Source organism: Dama dama, chromosome 23 (genome assembly GCF_033118175.1).
Source record: "Dama dama isolate Ldn47 chromosome 23, ASM3311817v1, whole genome shotgun sequence".
In the NCBI taxonomy this organism is placed as follows: domain Eukaryota; kingdom Metazoa; phylum Chordata; class Mammalia; order Artiodactyla; family Cervidae; genus Dama; species Dama dama.
This window is the reverse complement of record NC_083703.1, coordinates 78,140,777-78,157,302: the sequence shown is the minus strand read 5'-3', so window position 1 is coordinate 78,157,302 and position 16,526 is coordinate 78,140,777.

Genomic DNA, 16,526 nt, shown 5'->3' with positions numbered 1-16,526 from the left:
CTAAAACACGACACAAGCCTCTTGAAGGCCGAGTTCCCTCGTGCTCCTTTCCAAGCCAGCCTCAGCCCCTGATGACCGCTGGTCTCTGCACTGCTATCCTAGGTCATCCTGTTTTGCATCATAGGCGAGTTTTGTCCCACCTAGAGTTTCAAATGGAGTCACACAGTGTGTGCGCCTCTGCACACACTTCCTACACTCAGCGTAACACCTGTGAGGTCCACTGTGCTTCTGCAAGCGTCACTAGGGGTTCTTTCCCGGCTGAGAAGCGTCCCGCTGTGAAAACGCTTTTCTATCCGGCCCCCGGGGGGTGGGGCGGGCACCACGCTGAGCCAGCCTCTGCTCTGACCTGGGGTCCTTCACAGGCGCCGCATCCGGTCACCCCCCACCCCGGTCATTGTCATGCTCCCCACTTGGGGGCAGGAGGAGCTCCAGGCTCAGGGTGAGAAATCCAGAGACGCAGGGCTCACGTCATAGCAGATGAGCTATGCTGAGCAAGACACGGAGGGAGACACGGGGATGGCAGGAGGCCTGGCCTGGGACCACATGCTTAGTGGAAGCCAAGCTGGAGCCCCAGCTGTGATGGCAGGGGCCTGCCCTGGTGAGGCACATCCTGGGCTCCCGGGCTTCTTTTAAATACTCTGCGGGAACCAACCCATTCAGTCCTCTGTTACCCTTCTTGACAGTGGGGGAAACTGAGGCACAAGGCGGCTGCGTCCTACCCCCAGGTCCCCATGGCTGGTGAGGCTGCTGCTGCTGCTAAGTGGCTTCAGTCGTGTCCGACTCTGTGCGACCCCATAGATGACAGCCCACCAGGCTCCCCCGTCCCTGGGATTCTCCAGGCAGGAACACTGGAGTGGGTTGCCATTTCCTTCTCCAATGCATGAAAGTGAAAAGGGAAAGTGAAGTCACTCAGTCGTGTCCAACTCCTAGCGACCCCATGGACTGCAGCCCACCAGGCTCCTCCGTCCATGTGATTCTCCAGGCAAGAGCACCGGAGTGGGTGCCACTGCCTTCTCAGAGGACTAGTGAGGAGTGGAGCTGTGGTTGGACTCGGGTGGCCTAGCGCCACATGCTTCCTTTCACCACAAGTCTAAACCAGCCCAGCAGCCCTGCTCCTGTGTACTCAGGGCCCCTAGGCAGGCGGGCTCAGGGCCCGTCTCACCCGGAGGCGTTTCCTCTCCTGATCTCCATCTTTGTGCTCGCTGGTGAACCTCCCTGGGTCTGGTCAGTTTAGGATCCAAGGGCCTGGTGCTGGGAATGCAGGCAACAGGAGGGACGGTCAAGAGCGGGACTCTAAAGCCAGCCTGTGAATCCCAGCTGTGCCATTTGCTGGCTGTGTGAACTTGGATCAGTCCCCTCCCTTCTCTGAGCTTCCCTTTCCTTATCCATAAAGTCAAAGATGGTGACGAGGATAGTGACCTCACGAGGGTTCAGTGGGATGGGTGTGGAATCACTAGGTAGGTCGTATGAGCTGCTCAGTTGTGTCCGACTCTTTGCAGCCTCACGGACTGTCCTAGAACAAAGATTTACCTGCTTTTTGCTACCTGCATGGGACCTCTCAATGCTTATTAACCCAAATTCACAGCAACCTTGCAAAGCAGATGCTGTTTAATTCCCACTTTACAGATGAAGAAACCAAGTCTCTAAATACCATCTCCATGCTAAAAATCTCCAAACATACACCTCCTGCCATGATGTCTCGCTTGAACTCAGGCCTGAATGTCCAGCTGTGACGGCACAGGCCTGATGGATGACTCAGCCTCCAGGTGAGAAACGGAACCTCTTCACCTCCCTGCGTGATCTCAGCCCTGCTGCAGTCTTCTTCGCTTTAGAAAGAGCCCACCTCTGTCTTTCAAGGGACTCAGGCAAAAACCTGAGCATCCTCCCAGACTCCTCTGTTTCTCCAACCCTTTCCGCCCTACTTCCCATCCATGAGCCTTCAGAAGGCATCCGGATCTGATCACGTCTCCCGCCTCCACAGCCCCACCCCGGCGTGAGTCACCAGAAACTTGCTCGGAGGATTGTTCCAGAGTCCTCCAAACTATGTCCTCCATTCTGCTATTTCCCCCTACCTGAAGGAAGTCAGTTCACGTCTCTCCCATGCTCAACACCCCTACCACGGCTCCCACATCGCCCAGAGTGAAAGATGAGGTCCCGGCGGTGGCTCACAGGTCCCCACAGTTGGGCCTTGCCTTGCCTTCTGACGACGCCTCTCTGGCCACACCGCCCTGCCTGCCCCCTGCTCCTGGAACACATCAAGCACTCTTCAGCCCCAGGGCCTTTGCACTTGCTGTTCCCTCTGCCTGGGACTCTCTTCCCAAGGATAATCACATGGCTCCTCTGTCACCACCTTCAGGTCTTTGCTCAGAGGCGAATGTATCCGGGACCTTCCTTGACCACCCTGCTTACAGGAACAAGTCCCTTCATGAGCACAGCTTGGCGCCTGTCACCACGGGCACCCATCACCAGCTGACGTGTGCAACCTTAATATTGTCAGTAGTAGTAGTCTGGAATATCTCTATCCACTGTGCCCCGCCGGTGTAGGACTGTTTCTGGGGAGTCGTTGCAGCAGCCTCATCACCTCCGGGACTGGTGCAGACTGCTTACTCATTAAATGTTTACTGAATGAGCAAATGGAGATCGGGGGGATTCACTGACTTCCCCAGGCCACCGGGTTAGGACAGGTTGGAACCAGCGTTTGAACCCAGGGGTCTGAGTCCCAGGCTGTGTTGCTAACCTCCCAGGGCCTGGTTCTACTTCAGCACCTCAGAGATGGTGGCTGTCACTGTGATGATTTTTCTGACAATAAGCCCATCCTTCCCCCCCCACCGGCAGGAGAAGGCTGGAGAGGGGGCGAAAGGGAGAGGTCAGGTCAGCTGTGTGGCCTCGGACCAGTAGGAGATGACTCATCAACCCCACGAGGACAGGTGACTTCCATCCTCGCCCCCGGGGGACTTTGGCCCGAGATAAAGGGAGCACCCTGCTTCTGGGAAAAGGAGGACAAACAAGTGGGAGAGGTGGCCGGGCCGCTGCCTGGGGGGGGTCGCATGTCTGGGCTGGAGGGCCACAGGGTTCAGTCGTGAAGCGGGGGGCAGCCCAGAATGACCCCTGAGCCTCCCTTCCGGGGTCAGAGACACAGCCCGAGCCCTCTTATCAGGAAAATGGAACTTTTTCTGTGCAGTCAGCACCCCAGCCTCCCCCTCAGGCGGTCGGGGGAAAGCCTCTTGGTGCATTTCCATTTCCCCTTGTCATTTTTTCCTGGGTCAGAAAAACCGGAGCCAACCAGCAAACGCATTTTGAAAAGGACCATCAAGGGGCCGCAGAGTCTCTAACCCGATGGGCTATATTTGATTATATTTTAACTTTTCAAACTCCTAACTTGGGACTTCCCTGGTCGTCCAGTGGTTAAGAATCTGCCTTGCAACGCTGGGGGCTTGGGTTCGATCTCTGGTCAGGAAACTAAGATTTCACACGCCTCCAGGCAACTAAGCCCACACACCACTACTGAGACCCGACCCAGCCAAACAAAATAAATAAATAAATGTATACCTCCCAGCTGAACGGTGTGTGTGTATGTGTGCAAGTTGCTCAGTCGGGTCCCGCTGTGTGCGACCCCATGGACTGTATCCTGACAGGCTCTTCTGTCCACGGAATTCTCCAGGCAAGAACATGGGAGTGGGTTAGCATTCGCTTCTTCAGGGATCAAACCTGAGGCTCCTGCATTGCAGGCAGATTCTCTTACCATCTGAGCTACTAGGGAAGCCCCACAACTTAATAATACAAAGATAGCTCTGTTGCAAAAAGATTCAAGCAACACACTCTCTATGGTAAGTTAACTGTATCTCCAGGATTGGGTTTGGCTGCAAGTAACAAGTACCAGATTCCAGTGGCTTTGCTGGCTAGAGACTCTATTTTCCTTGGGTAAAAAGAAGTCCAGAGGAGGACTCGTCCAGGGAAGTCACCAATGACCGGTTTCCTTGTCTCCCACTTTGGTGTGTGACTTTCAAACTCACGGCTACTTGACTGCCTGCCACGCTATGCTCAGCCCAGGAGGAGGGCAGAGAAGGTGCAAGATCAGGGTCAAATCCTCCTCTTAGATTAAAAACACGGCAGCTTTGTCAGAGCCCCACCTGACTGATCGCCACTTAAATCTCACAGAGTCGGACACGACTGAGCGACTGAACTGAGCTGAACTGACCAGGATTGGGTCACCTGGCCCCCCGACAGCACCCACCTGCCTGCAAGATGGGCTGGAGACGTGATCATTCTGTGTTGGCCCATTGCCGGTCCATTCAGAGCTGGGGTCGTATCCTCCACCTTCCAGTGTGATTTTGATCCCTAGTCGGCGAGCTCAGATCGCACCTGCCTCGCGGACGACAAAACCAAAACACAGAGCAGAAGCAATATTGTAACAAATCCAAAGAAGACTTTAAAAATGGTACACATCGAAAAAAATCTTTTAAAAAATATTTATTCTTGCCTGGAAATCCCATGGACAGAGGAGCTTGGCGGGCTACCATCCGTGGGGCCTCAGAGAGTGGGACACGACTGAGCGACTGAACACATTAGTGAGAAGAAGGGATGATGGATCAGACTTATTTTGTGTGATCTGACTGGAAACAGACTGTAAATGTGACTTCTCGACCTTCTTTTCACCTAAAAATTATGCATTTAGAGATCTGCCTTATTATTTCTGTCTGCTATCTAGAACTCCACGGGATAGCTGTGACACAGTTTATGTACCTCATCCCATGTTCATGGATATTGAGCTTCCCCTAACTATGTCCACTATTTGAAACAATGCCTCAGTGAACATCCTCACGAAGGACTTGTCATGCCCATTGCCTTTCCCTTCTTCAGGAGATCTTCCCAACCCAAGAATCGAACCCAGGTCTCCCGCATTGCAAGTGGATTCTTTACTAGCTGAGCTACCAGGAAAGCCAGCACATTTTCTACAGAATGTACTTGAAACGGTGGGCGTGTCCATTTAAAAGGTCAGGAATTTTTCCCAAATCAACAGGAAGGTTTTGCCAGTTGACACTCCCTCCCACCATGTGTGAGAGGATCTGTCTCCCTCACACTCACCAGACAGGATATTATCACTTAAATATTTCCCTCTTCATGTGATGGGGGGAAAAAATTATTCACATTAAAATTTGCATTTCCCTGACTAGTTTTGAGGTGAAGCGCCTTATCGCTTATGTATTGGCTGTTTGTATTTTCTGACGTGCTCATTTAAAAGTATCTGGCATTGTCTCTCACTAATTTGTTTCTTTCTTTTCTGATTGGTAGAAGTCCTTTTCTATTTGGCCTACAGATTTATGTACAATAAACTGCATCCATTTAAGGTGTGCAGGCGTGCCAAATCAATTCAGTCGTGTCTGACTCTTTGTGACACCATGGACCGTACCCCGCCAGGCTCCTCTATCCAGGGGATTCTCCAGGCAAGAATACTGGAGTGGGTTGCCGTTTCCTCTTCCAGGGGATCTTTCTGAGCCAGGGATGGAACCCACGTCTCCTGTGACTTCTGTATTGTCAGGCAGGTACCTTACCACTAGCGCTACCTGGCAAGCCCCCATTTAAGGCAGGGTTTCTCAATTCCAGTATTACTAACATTTGGGTCAGATAACTCTTTGTTTGGGTGATGGGAGGTGCTGTGTATTGCATTAATAGGACGTTTAGCAGCATCCTTGACCTCTGCCCCTAGATGCCAGTAGCACATCCCCACAGTCATGACAACCACAGAAGTGTCAGGACATTTCCAAATGTCTCTTGGGGGCAAAATGATACCCAGTTGAGAGCCTCCAATTTAAAAGTGTATGGTTGATGAGCTTTGATAGATATATGCACCCAAGAACCTACTAATACTTTCAAGAATTTTATATTTGGGTCGTAAATATTTCTCAGTCTGATGTTTGACTTCAGATCCAACACCTGCCTTTTTCTATTTGAGTGAACTTAGTAAAGTTATTTTTTTTTAACTCTGAACCTCAGTTTCCCCATCTGAGAAGTGGGGATAATAATCTGACCTGGCAGGGATGTCTTAAGCCTTGAAGGCAATGATGAATGTGGCTGGCAGGTAGCAGGTACTCCATAAAAGCTCCACCCACGCGCCCACCCACCCACCTCCCCACCCATTCTCACTATGTGTGTGCTCATTTAGTCAACAAATGCTTGCTGAGCACCTCCTATGTGCCAGGCTCTGTGCTAGGCTCTGGATATAGTGAACAACAAGACAGACAGGGCCCATGTGCTCAGCTGGGAGAGACAGAGAAGAAATGAGCAAATACATAAATGAACAAGACTGATGTGCCTACAATGCTGCTGATCAGGGCTGGGAAGTCAGTCAGATGGCCTGGTGTGGTGGGCACCTGGGTAGGTGGTGGCTCTCTAGGAGAACAAGGAGGTGACATCTAAGTGGGGGGCAGAAGGAGACATTGGAGCTGCAGGGAAGGGAGGTCCAGGCAGAGGGAACAGCAAGCACAGAGGTGGTGCAGCTGGAATCAGCTGGACACCTTTAAGGAACAGCAAGGAGCAGGAGTGGCTGGGACAGAGCGCTCAGGGGGAGGACAGAGCTGGGACTCAAGGCCAGGGAGGCGAGGAGATGGGGCGGACCAAGCAGGGCCTTGGCTTCACAGACGCGGAGGCCCCTGCACCTCACCCGGCAGATGGTGTATTGGTTGGATCACAGTTTGCCCGCTTCTCTGGATCTCTGTCTGCTGTGGCTGCTGCTCAGTCACTTTAGTTGTGTCCAACTCTGCGTGACCCCGTGGACTGTAGACCCCAGGCTCCTCTGTCCATGGGATTCTCCAGGCAAGAATACTGGAGTGGGTTGCCACGCCCTCCTCCAGGGGATCTTGCCAACCCAGGGATGGAACCCGGGTCTCCTGCATTGCAGGCAGATTCTTTACCACTGAACCACCACCAGGGAAGCCCCGTCTGCCTGCTGGTACTCTATAAATAACACTGATCTTAACCACACTAATGACCAACTTTTCTCTACAAGACCTCAGGCCTCAGGGCCCCTTCACATCCACTTCCCCACTTGTGTCTTGTGCCAACCCTGAGAAGTTAACCTGGGCTATGGGTGCCCGTTATTTCACAGATAGGGAAGCTGTGGTTCAGCCACACAGCTGGAAAGCCACAAGCTGGGACTCGAACCCAGGGTTCTTTCAGCTAAGCCTGCTTCTCCTTGATCCCAGGTCAGCTCTTACGGTGGAGGATCAGGGGAGAGTTTTCTCTCTTCCTTTCTAAGACAGCCCTTGATTCTGGGGCTGAAACCTGCAGTGCTCCTATCAGGCCTTTCCTGCGGCAAGCCTCTTGGGCTGCCCACAGAGAGGGGGAGCCCCATCCCCAGCCCCCTCTCAGGAGAGGAGGGAAGGCAAGTACTAGGGCTGGGCCCATGGCCAGATAACATTGGGGCCGAGCTGGAAGTGCAGTGGTCCAGGGCCACGTGGGATCAGGACCCACCTGTGGGCCTTCGGGTGGCTCTGCCTTCTGTCTGGGAGCTCAGACCTGTTTCTGAATCAGGTCCTGGGAGTCCTCAGCTCTCCCACCAGGTGGGGTCTTGCGGACCTAGACCTCTTGTTGGTTGGGACACCGCTGGGCCAGGCCAGCCTCTCTGCACCCTGACCACTTAAACCAGGCTATGAGCCCCCAGGATCTCATGCATAATGGGCACCCAGGAAACACGTGTGGAACTGAACTGGGGCCTGCCTCAGTGTCCCCAGCTTGCCCTTCGGCCTCTGCGGCTCACCTCATTCATCATGTGCCAGCCACACTGCTAGTTGCTGGGGATGCAACAGTGACCACCTCACATGGTCCCTGTCCTCAGAGCTCAGTCTGGCTGGGCTGGTGGATGGGGAGCCAGATAACACCGTGGTCAGTGCTGAAGGCGAGGGTGGCAGGGTCTGCCAGGGTCTACCAACCTCCCTCATGTTTCTCCTTAAAACACAAGAACTTGGAGGTGCTCCCAGGGTACATGTGGCTGAGAGAGATTATATTTCCCAGCCTGATCTGCAGTTACCTGTGGTCATGTGGCCAAGTCCTAGCTGATGGGATGCAAGTGAAGTGATGTGAAACAACTTCTGGGTCATGCCCTCAGAAGGAATGACCCTTTCTCTCTTCCCGCTGACTGGAATGTAGAGGTGATGGAGGAGCTAAAGCAGCCATTTTGGCCCTCACTGGAAGCTGTGGAATGAAGAGAGCAGAGCAGCTATGCAGAAGGAACTAGTTTCTAGAATGAACTTGCAGAACTGAAACAACCCAGCAAACTTGGACCTTCCACATCCATGCTGGGGAATTAAAATTCTGTCCTGTTAAGACAGTGTGGGCTCTGTCAGAGCAGCTCAGATGTAGCCTGACTTACACAGAGGCATAAGCACATGTTGTTGGGGAAGACACAGAGGTGTTTAACCCAGCCTGGTGGGGGTAGGTATGGAGGGCTTCTCGGAGAAGATGACTTTTAGATGGAGGCTTGACCACTAGAAGGAGTATATTTCTAGACAAAGTTTTCAGGTAGATGTGTAGCATGTGGGTAAATCTGGAGGTAAGAGAGAACGTGGAGCTTTCAAGATACCTAAAGGCCTCAAGGGTGGTGAATCAGGGCGTGAGGGGGGCAGGTGAAAACGGGGCTGGCCGGTTGGCAGAGTCTACCTTGAAGGGCCTGGAAAAGCCATGTTAAGCCTTTTGAATTTTGCCCTGAGGGTAAATGGGAGCCATTATCTGATTCAAAGAGCCGACTCATTAGAGAAACCTCTGATGCTGGGGAAGATTGAGGGCAAGAGGAGAAGGGGATGGGAGAGGATGTGATGATTGGATGGCATCACTGACTCAATGGACATGAAAGTTTGATCAAACCCTGAGACATAGTGAAGGACAGGGAAGCCTGGTGTGCTGCAGTTCGTGGTGTCGCAGAGTCGGACATAATTTAGCAACTAAACAACAACAACCAGAGGCTGGAGACAAGAGGGTGAGGTGATTAGATGTGCTTCTTAGAAAGATCTCTATGGTTACAGGCTGGGAAATGGATTTATTCATTTACTTTTTTTTTTTTTTTTTTCTAAAAAAGAACACAGGCTATGCTATGTGCCAGGCCCTGAGGATTATCAGTGAACAAAATAGATTTGGTTCCTATCCTTGTGGAATTTGCAACCTGGTGGAGTGAGACATGAGTCAAGTAAGCATGTAAATAAGCACAGAACATGATAAGGCCAATGTGGGGAGGAATGCATGGCTGTGAGTTGATATAAAGTGGGGGTTGACTTGCGGGAGTCAGAAGAGCATCCCTGGGAAAGGTGATGGAGGAACCACGGTGGGAAAACTTCCAGGATGAGGGGACATCCCAGGACAGGAGCCCCTCAGGCCACAGGGAGAATGAGGAGGGTCAAAGGTGATGGTAAGGTTGGAGAAATGCAGGCCTAGGTGGTGAGGGAAAGCAGGGGATCTCCAGGGCCAGTTGGTTTCTGGCTTGACCAAGGTGGACAGCAATAGGGAAGGAGTAAGGAAGCAGAGGGAACTGGAAGTGAACCCTGAGTTCAAACATGGAATGTTGGATGTGACGCTCCTATGAGCCGTCCAAGAAGAGATGCTGAGTGTGTGGTTGGATACAGGGGTCTGCCGTGCAGAGGGGGTCCATGGCCAATGAGAGATGTGGTCAGCCCATGCATGACTCCCAGCCCAGAGCTCATCCAATGAGGGCCTTTGGGCACATGCTGTCTGCCAGGAACTACACCGTGGTAGACAGTGCTTTCCCACTCTGTCTTCTCAGCCAGTCCAGTTTTGTTGGATGTCCATCTGCCAAGGTGCTCAGGGATGGGGCCTCTCTTCAGCCTCAGCATGAGTTATTATGGGTCTAAAAAACCAGTCAAAGCTATGGTTTTTCCAGTAGTCTCACGGATGTGAGAGTTGGACCATAAAGAAGGCTGAGCACCGAAGAATTGATGCTTTTGAACGGTGGTGTTGGAGAAGACTCTTGAGAGTCCCTTGAACTGCAAGGAGATGCAACCAGTCCATCCTAAAGGAAATCAGTCCTGAATATTCATTGGAAGGACTGATGCTGAAGCTGAAGCTCCAATACTCTGGCCACCTGATGCGAAGAGCCGACTCATTAAAACAGACCCTGAGGCTGGGAAAGATTGAAGGCAGAAGGAGAAGAGGGCGACAGTGGGTGAGATGGTTGGATGGCATCACCAACTCAATGGACATGAGTTTGAGCAGTCTCCAGGAGATAATGAAGGGCAGGGAAGCCTGGCATGCTGCAGTCCATGGGGTCGCAGAGTCAGACACAACTTAGCAACTGAACAACAAGAGCAAAGCCAAAGATGGTCATCCTCACTTGACTCGGCTGGTTTGGAATGGGCACATGATGCACTCTTGATCGACGGGACGTCTCCCGGGGTCTTCTGGGAACAGTGGTCTCCCTCATAGAAGAGGACGCGTGGGAGGAGGTGCCTGTCCTCCCCATGGTGTTCTCATGTCTGTGTTTGATATCTGAAGCCATAGCACCCGTCCCGAAACCAGGAGGAGAGCCGTCAGCAAAGTGCCGAGAAGACCAGAGCAGGAAGACAGAAAGAATGCGAGTTTTTATCCACCTCTTCATGCCTTCAAATTAAACGACCACTATCAGCTGAAATTATGAACCCCTCTTCCCTTTCTTTGCCATCTCCATTTACGTTCTAGTCCTGTGGCTAAACACATTCTGACTCAGAAAGTGCTTCATATGTATCGCTTTACTTAATCTTCTCAGTAATCCTGTGAGGTTAGTATCACTATTATAGCCATTTTGTAAGTGAAGAAACAGGTTCAGGGCAGGTAAGGGACTTTCCCAAGGTCACAAAGACAGTAAGTTATAGAGCTGGCATTTATGTCAAGGCTGGTGTGATTCAAGAGTGCAGCTGGGTGAAAGCCACCATCTTCATTTAAAACTCTTTCCCTTAACACGTTTTTAGTAGGAAACCATAGCCCTGTTCTTATTTTTCCCTGGAAAACTGTTATTATGGTTGGTGGGAAATTTAGAGTGGGCTGCGTTTCTTTGTACACAGTTAATGGCTTTGATTATATGTTTCTGGCTTCTTCATTCTGAGAAAGGCTTCCATTGGTTGTACAATATAATCAAATCATTTCTTATGTAAACAGCCGTCTGGCACAGAGTCAGCGACAGTTCCATCAGCGGGAAGGTGAAAATGAAACTGTGTTCCCAGCTCCGGAAAGCAATCTGCTATTCAGCAGGAAAAGATCAAGGGTTAATGACACGGAGTAGGGCAAAGGCTGGCGCTGGGGATCTGAGCATTATCAGGAGGCGGGAACAAAGAAGGGTTGTTAAATGGGTTTGTTACAAAAGTTATTTCCTAATGTAATTCATGAGACGCTTGTCAGAACATTAAGCGCATCCTTCGAAAGCACAAGAGAATGTGAAAAAAAGAACAAAAACAGGAAGAAAAGAGGCTTCTGAAAGTCAGTTATGAAACTCTTAGGAGAGGTGAACGTCCTTAATATACAAAGAGTTCCTGCAAAACAACAGGAAAAGGTAAACACCTTATTGTAAAATTGACCATTCTCAAGTGAAGAAATACAAGAGGCCGGCCTGCATAGGAAGCAGGATCTAGCCTGCTGGTAATCAAGGAAATGCAGATAAAAGCTATAATGATAGATCATTTTCCACCTATCAGACTGACATAAAATGGCAGTACACTCCACGATGTTCAGTGAGCAGAGATTTTAAAGCACCACAGAAATCTCATTTTGGAGCACTTATTCTAAGGATATAATAAACCAAGCATTCTCCATGGACGAGGGTGTTCACTGTAGCATTGTTTATCATAGTGAAAAATTAAGGAAAAACCTAGAAATGCCAAACTATGATGATTCATTAAGTAAACAATGGTAAACATAATAAAGCACTATATTAAAGTTTTGTTAACATACTAATTAAAAATGGCAATGTAGAGACGTCACAACATGTTATAGAGAAAAATTATTTTTATATTTTAATTTTTTTAATTTACACATTTTTTAATTGAAGGATAATTGCTTTACAGAATTTTGTTGTTTTCTGCTAAGTATCAACACAAAGAGAAAAAATTTTCCACACATATAACCTAACTTGTACTCAGTTATAGGTTCACAGGCTTGAATATTAAAGAGAGCATCCTAAAAGATGCTTACCAAAGATGGCAGCAGAGTTTATTTCTAGGTGGCAAAAATTTCAGTAGCGATTTTTACTTTCATTCAAGTCAGTTTCTCAACCTTGGCACTGTGGACAGTTGCTATCATTGCTCAGTCTCTCGGGTGTGTCCGAATCTTTGTGACCCCTTGGACTGTAGCCCCTCCAGTCTCTGCTGTCCATGGGGTCTCCCAGGCAAGAATACAGGAGTGGGCTGCCAGTTCTTCTCCAGGGGATCTTCCGGGACCCAGGGATCGAACCCACATCTCCTGCACTGGCGTGCGTATTCTCTACCAATGAGCCATCGGGGATGGGACCAGACATTTCTTTGTGTTTGGGGGGCTCTCCTGGGCATCGCAGAAGGTTTAGCAGCATCCCTGGATTCTACCCACCAGAGGCCAGTGGCATCCCAACCTCTTCCCCCAGTCATAACAACCAACAGTGCACCCAGACATTGCCACATGTCTCCTGGGGGACAAAACCACAGTCGTTTGAGAAGCACTGTTTTAAATACTTTTCTGCATTATTTAAATATTTTAACAACAAGCATGTATTGTTATCATAATCAGAAAAAACAAACACATTAAAAAAATATTCGGTTAAGTCTTTTGCGGCTCTGTGAATTGGCTGTGGTTTCAGTCAATGGAATTCAATCGGAGAGCAGAAAAATGTGTTATCTTCCTGCATTGGAAACAAGGTTCTGGTGAAGTATCTAGACATTCGGCAAAGTTTTCCCTGGATTGGTCTTTGCTCAAAGAACTTTTTTTCCTCCAGATTTTAATATAATTAAATACTGGAGTGGATGTTTTGACTCTCTTGCCGTCTCACTCTTCCGTCGGTAGCTGCTCCAATTTCTGTGGGTGCCACATGTCTCTCTGAGCTTTCCTGGTAGCTCAGACAGTAAAGAATCTGCCTGCAATGCAGAAGACCTGCATTCTCTCCCTGGATCAGGAAGATCCCCTGGAGAAGGGAATGTCAACCCACTCCAGTATTCTTGCCTGGAGAATCCCATGCTCAGAGGAGCCTGGGGGGCTACAGTCCATGAGGTCACAAAGAGCCAGACAGGGCAGAGCAACTAATACACTCACTTCTCTCATTCAGCCCCCCTTTTGAAAGGAGCTGATTGTCTTCCTGGCTCCAAATGCAAGCTAATTTTCTAAATCTCACCCTGGTCATGGCTGCTGGTTCAAGGATGGAAACGTAACCAGTTCAGTCCATTGAGTCCCTAGGAAGGGACTAGGTCCCCAGAAAGAGCACCACAGCTTTGGGGCCTGGACCCTTGTCTCCCCCATTCCTTCATGCAGTCCAGCTCTTGGCAGAGAAGGTAGGAAGTGGGGAAGGGGGCACTTGTCAAAGCCCAGCATTTCCATTCCAAGGCTGGAAAAACCAAAGATATCAGTAAAGATGACACTTTATGACAAATATTCTTTCAACAACATTCATTCCACACAAGCCCGACTCTGTTGGAGGGCAACAATCAACCTGGGCTGTGGCCTGATGGGAGACAGATAATCACCTAATGATTCTAAAATATGTAAACTGTTGTCAACCATGCTCTGGAATCCTCTGTTGAGGTGTTTGACATCTCAGAGAAGTCACAGAAGGCTTCCTGAAGGAGGTAGCATTTGAGTCGAGGACTAAAGAGTAATAATAAGTTAGTTCCTTTGGCAAAGTCAGGAAGGAAAGGGTCTGGGAAGGAGGAGATAGCTTGTGCAAAGGCCCTGTGGCAGGAAGTTATGTGTGAGGGTGAAGGGCTGATATGAAGAAGTCCCTTCTTAAAAGTCTAAGGACTGTGTTTTTCATGGCAGCAAGCATGTGTGGTGGCCACGTTGTAAGCTAGGTCTCATTGTGACCATTTTACAGATGAGGAAACAGGCATAGAGAAGCAAAGTCATCTGCCCAAGGACACAGCCAGGAAGCAGTGCGAGAGGGAGTTGAACCCATGACCTTAGTCCTCCCCGGGCATGTCTCTTTGGAGTGTCAACCAGGAGAGGATACTTGTCCTTGAGACCTTAGCAGTTCTCAAAGTGTGCCCCAGGGGTCTCCGGGCGTCCCCAAGACCCTTTCACAAAGTTCACAAGATTATTGCACGATATTACAATATTCTCTGCTTGCCAAAGATGTGCCTTTGTAGAGCTGAGGTTTTTGTTTTTCAGATATTTCAACCAAAGCAAAAAAATCACAACAGATGGAATGCAGAAGCAGATACGTGATCCAGATGTCTTCTATTAGGCTAGTCATTTGAGAGAGGAGCTAAACTGTAAACAGTGCCACTTTTCTGACTACATGTTTTTGTTTTGAAATGTATAGTCACTTACTATAACAACATGTTAATTATATTAACATGTGCTGGAATTATTGTTATTATTATGTGAACAAGATAAATATTTTATAAACTTCTTAGTTTTCATTTCTATTATGAATATAAGCTGATAACAATCCACATAAACAAAAGTTCCCTGGGCTTTTCAATAATTTTAAAAGCCGATTTTAAAATCCTGAGACTGAATGTCTGGGAAAGCTGCCTTAACTGATAATCCTTCTTCTCCCGCACCCCCGCAGCCCCCCACCCTGACCCCTGGTTTTCTCCCTGTCTCCCCTGTTCCCCTCCCTCCTGGAGGGCAGCCCTGGGCCAGTCAGTGGTCTGTGCTTCTAGGAAGGGGGCTGGGCACCAAACCTTGGGATCCCAGGAGGCTTCCTGGCTTTAGAGTTCCAGAACCAAGGGGAGCAGGAAGAACTCATGTTTGTGACAAAGCTTCTCACAGAGAGCAAGCCTCCCCTCTCCAGAACCAGGGGCGGGGCTCCGGGGGGGTGGGGGACAGAGAGAGGAGTGTTGGGGGGAGAGACTGCCTGCCTGGGTTGAGCCTGAAGAAGTCAGACTCCTGGTAGGAATGGCTTCTCCAGGATTCTCTGGCAAGGCCTCCATCCAGCCAGGGAACAGGGAACGGCCAGGAAACAGCCAAAGGAGCCCAGGACATGGGCACCACGTGGCCCCTGGCTGGTGGGAGCGAGCTCATCGCAGACTCACAGTCCTGCTCTCACTCTGGTCCCCGACCCCTCACAGCCTCTCTAAAGGCTGGAAAAGCTGGGAACCCAGGATGGGGAAGTGGCGGGAGGCGGGTGCGGGAATCAACTGTCAGATGGTTTCCACTGGCCTACCTGAACGATCGCGCAAGATGGAGATTAACTTCAGCTGCAAGAAAAAAAAAAAAACAAAATCCATACGGCTCTCCAGCTGGTGAACTGGGACCCGAACCCACTGTGTGTAGAAGCCCTGCTTATCTGGCGTGTGACTTCCTAGCCCGGCCTCTTTCTTTGGGCATCAGAGAGGCGCAGTCTCTTGCTCCAGGCTGCGCAGTAGGAAGGGGCAGCTGGGATCTGTGCTCAGGCCGAGCTCCAGCCCCCAAGCCTTTGACCACCGAGCCATGCTGCTAGGGGAGGCTGTTCGTCTCCAAAGTCAGGCCAGCCTCTGCCAGAGTGCGGGGCTCAGAGGCTGGGCTGGGGTTACAGCCCCTGGGACTGGAGGCTTGGACCCCTAGGGCCCTGGGTGGGGGGCAGAGGGCTGCTCGTCAGCGTAGGCGTGAAGAGCTGGGCTATGCACTCTTGCGTAGGCCTTGCCTCAGGTGCCCCTCTGCCTGCGGAGTACCAGGGAGGGGCGGGTGAGGCTGGCAAGACAGGTTCTGCAAGGTTCTCTGCCTGAGCCAGTGGCTTCCCGCACCCTCACGCTCTTCCCGGAGAGCAGGGTATACAGATGCTCCAGAAACGGGCCCGGAGAGGCTGAGAACACGGCCAGAAGCCACACAGGGGGTTGTGGGAGAGCCATGGCCACACCTGAGACAGCCTGGAGGGAAGAAGGGCCAGGGGTGGGATTGGGGGGGCTGGGTCCCAGCCCCAGCCTCCCCTGATGAGGGCTCTGGGGGTGCAGACGGGCCCCTGACCCGCCTCTCTGGGGGTGCGGACGGGAACCTGACCTCGTCTACCCAGTCACTGTCCTTGACATTCCTTGTCTCACCACTACATCCAAACCATCGAAACTGTCATCTGATGCCCCAAATTTCTCTGAAATCAGACCACGCCTCTTCATCTCCGTGGTCACCCCCCGGGGCCAGGCCACCATCCTCGTCCACCTACACTGCGGCAGTCTCTCCTCTCCGCTTCCATCACTCCTGCTGACCGTCCAGAGGGTTCTAATGGAACCCGAGTCACAGCGTGTCCTTCCTCTGCCGACAGCCTGCCGTGGCTCTCAACTCCCTCGGAAAAAATACAAATGCCTGACGGTGGCCACAGGCTCCGGCCTCATCCCCTCTGTCCACCACCACCACCAGCGGCCCCTCCAACCTGGGACTCCAGCCAGGCGCGACTG